This window comes from Durio zibethinus, chromosome 25, assembly GCF_047325235.1.
Source record: "Durio zibethinus cultivar Kanyao isolate XHJ-2024 chromosome 25, ASM4732523v1, whole genome shotgun sequence".
Lineage (NCBI taxonomy): Eukaryota > Viridiplantae > Streptophyta > Magnoliopsida > Malvales > Malvaceae > Durio > Durio zibethinus.
In genome coordinates this window covers 15,875,398-15,878,830 of record NC_143186.1, presented here as the reverse complement: position 1 = coordinate 15,878,830, position 3,433 = coordinate 15,875,398, and the positions used below count along the sequence as shown (strand labels likewise).

Sequence of the window (3,433 nt, the reverse complement as noted above, 5' to 3'; positions counted from 1 at the left end):
TTTTGGTCAGAAAATTGAATTTGAATATCACCCATGTTACAATTTCATGAACAGGATATTACGGTTACCCTGCAAAAAAATTGATTGCATCACAAAGCTATCCTTTGTCTAGATTTTTAAGCTAATTGGTCTTGAAGAGCTCACTAATTGGTCTCCTTCTCTGTTTGCCTTTATTGGTTGTTATCGTTCCCTAAGTAGATCACATCAAACAATTCTTGTTCTTATAAAAGTTGTACGGGTACTTTCATAAATAGCTCCCTAAATATTTTCGTCATGTGTTTGGATTGAATTCTATTCTGAACCATATTTGATAAAAGAATTTTTTTCTCAGAAAATTATTCATCAAGCTTTGTACGGAATTCCTTATAATGCTTTTTTTTTTTTTTTATGGCCTATTTCATGACATGCCTATCACTCCAGCCTTTTAGTTAGAAGCCCAAGGGAAGTAAGCTGTTGGATTAAATGGTACAAGTTTACAGTTACAAGTCCTTCATTTCATCATTTGTGTATCACTCAATCTAATTTATTTCTTACCATTTTTTCCCTTTCCTATATATTAATTTCAAGCTTTGCTGTCTGTCTTTCCCTAGATGCTGTACCAGGTGAAAGATAATTTGTCACCAACTTAATGCCGTTGAAAAATAGAAGGAAATGGTGGCTTCTCACGTTCTCAATTGTAACCATTTGCTACACTCCCCTAAATTCCCTGTCAAGTCAGAATGGCTGATGAAGACCCCGGTGATTGTTTCTTTGGTTGTTTTGGAAGCAAGACCAATTCAAGCTGTAGAATAGGTGGCTTAAGCATACTTGTAAGTCCTTTATCTTTAATCCCTCCTTGCCTAGTTTTCTTTTTCATTTATATTTTTTATTCTTATAATTGATGCCTTTTCTGGTCTTATCTTTTCCTAGATACCATATCACCTCAACATATTGTTCCAAAATTTTAAGACCGCGGCTATGAAGACTAAAAAGGAAATTGCTCACTCTGGGGTTGAAGAAGAATTGTAAATTTCACTCCTCTGCAGAACATTAGGGTTCTTCTTAATTTTCTTAAATCATCTTCACCAACTGTGGTATTGCTTAGGTTTCCTAGTGTAATATTTGCTGGCTCCGTACTTTGTGTCTATCTATTTTGTACTTTGTTTCTTGTCTGTTAATAGAAACATGTCAAGAATTTCTCTCCGTATTAATCATTGAAAACATGCCAGATTCTGTTACCCGTAATTCTGCTGGAAAGTTGTTGACTGTATTTCCTTTGCTCAAAATTTTTGAAGTACATATATTTCATTTCGTGTAAAGCTTATATTTTCATTAAGGGGAGCAATATATATGTTTTCTGGTCTTGGATATTGAGATCCCGTCAGAAGGCTGGCTAGATAGCCAATGTTAGTTAAGTCAGCAAAGTATAGGAGGAAGAAGGTAGGTAGGAGGAAATAGAGAGGGCGTGTGTAAGGTTTAGAATGTGTTACCTGTGGCTTGATCTTACCTCTTATATCTTTTACATGTTTGGCATGGCCAGTTGAGTTGTTTGGTGTCAACTAGGTAATGAACCGGTTAGAGTGATCACCATCTTGGCAGTCAACCGATGCTGTCCAATGAAGAAAATTTGCTAATATATTGGGTGTTATCCACCCCCCCCCCCCCTACACTTCAATTTGCTTTATTTTTCTTCCTGACAATTCCCATGAAGTTGACTGGTATAAATAAAGGTCAAGACAAAGCATTCTAATGCCATATATTGGGAGTTATGCAGGGACTTTACTGGACAAGTAGGAAAAGTTTTTGAAGCTGGAAAAACTATATGGGGTTTTATAGGAAAGCACTGGAAATTCCCTACAGCCCTTGATCAGAATGTAAATAATCTGAAGAGAAAAAGCGCAACTAAACGGTCACAAAGAAGAAACGGCATCAAGAATTAAAACCGAGCTGCTTCCAAGAAAGAAAGTTAAGAAAGAAGTTAAACTATGGTCGGAAAATGTTGAAAGTGTAAATGGTGAAATACAGAACCTAGAATCAGAAGCACTTGGACTAGCAGCTTTTAATGTTTGTAAGGAGATAGAAGAAGTTGAACAACTTCTTGAAAAGGGTAGATTTTCTGATGGTTTGATTGTTGATGATCCTTTGCGGATTGGACAAGTGTTGCCGATGCCAAGTTTAGTTGGTGAAACAGCAGCACTTAAAAGGAATGAAATTTTGGGATACCTGATGAATAATGAGGTTCAAAGGATCGGAATTTATGGAATGCCAGGAGTTGGGAAAACAAACGTCATCAAGCTTGCCAACAATGAATCTTAAAAGATGCAAACCATTTTAATATTGTTGTATATGGATCACTGTATCAAGGAAATGTTGGGTCATTGAACTACAGAATAATATTGCACAGAGACCTAATGCCGTTATTTCAGAAGATGAAGATGAAACAATAAGAGCAGAGATGTTATCTGAAATATTGGCTCAAAAGGGCAGGTATGTGTTAATCTTACATGATGTGTTGGACAGTTTTTCTCTAGAGGAAGTTGGAATTCCTGAGCCTACTGCAAGTAATGGGAGTAAATTAGTTCTAACATCCCGATAATTGGATGTATGTCGATGCATGGATTGTCAAGTAATAAAACCGCATACTGGAGCAGAAGCGTGGACATTGTTTTTGGATAAGGTTGGCCAAAATCTAATGAGTTTTACAGTTTTAGTGCCATTTGCAAGATCCATTGCTGAGCGTTGTGCTGGTTTGCCATTGGCAATAATCACAATTGCCAGCAGCATGAGAGGTGAATATAGCCTTCCTATATGGAGGAATGCCTTGGAGGAATTGAAAAGGAATGTACAGGCTGTCATAGATGTGGATGTTAAAGGCATGGTATATCAGCAATTGAGATTCAGCTACGATCGTCTGAACGATCCCAAAATTCAGAATTGTTTCCTCACTACTGCATCATATCATGAAGATTCAGGAATCCAGGAGTAGCTGATAAGGGATTGGATTAGAAAGGGATTAATAGATGATATGGGTAACATGCAAGCAAACATAGACGAGCCAGGCTATCCTAAGAAAATTTGTTGACATTTACTTGTTAGAAAATGTTGGAAATGGAAGAGTCAAAATGCATGATCTTGTAAGAGATATGGCAGTACTTATCACCCAGGAGCTCTATTTATTATAAACCAACATTTCAATGAGAGCCAGAAGAACAAGGAGTAGGTGCCAGTACAGTCAAAAGTGAAGACAAACTAGTCTTTCTCTGAATTGTAACTCTATTAATCAGAAGTTTTTCGCTGAATTCACTGTTTAACTTCATTACATGAAACTTTTTCCCCTTTGGACTAGCAATCTGAACTTAATGTTCTACAGAAATCTGGTTTCTACAGAAAAATCAACATTGAAAACTTCATTTTTCCACACACAAAAAAGAAAAAACAACCAAATACTAGAATA

General features: G+C 36.5%; 1 pseudogene; it reads left to right on the top strand.

Annotated features, from left to right (window-relative positions):
• Positions 1-1,201: 1,201 nt before the first annotated feature.
• LOC149511681 (disease resistance protein SUMM2-like) lies at positions 1,202-3,161 on the top strand (annotated as a pseudogene).
• Positions 3,162-3,433: the final 272 nt, after the last annotated feature.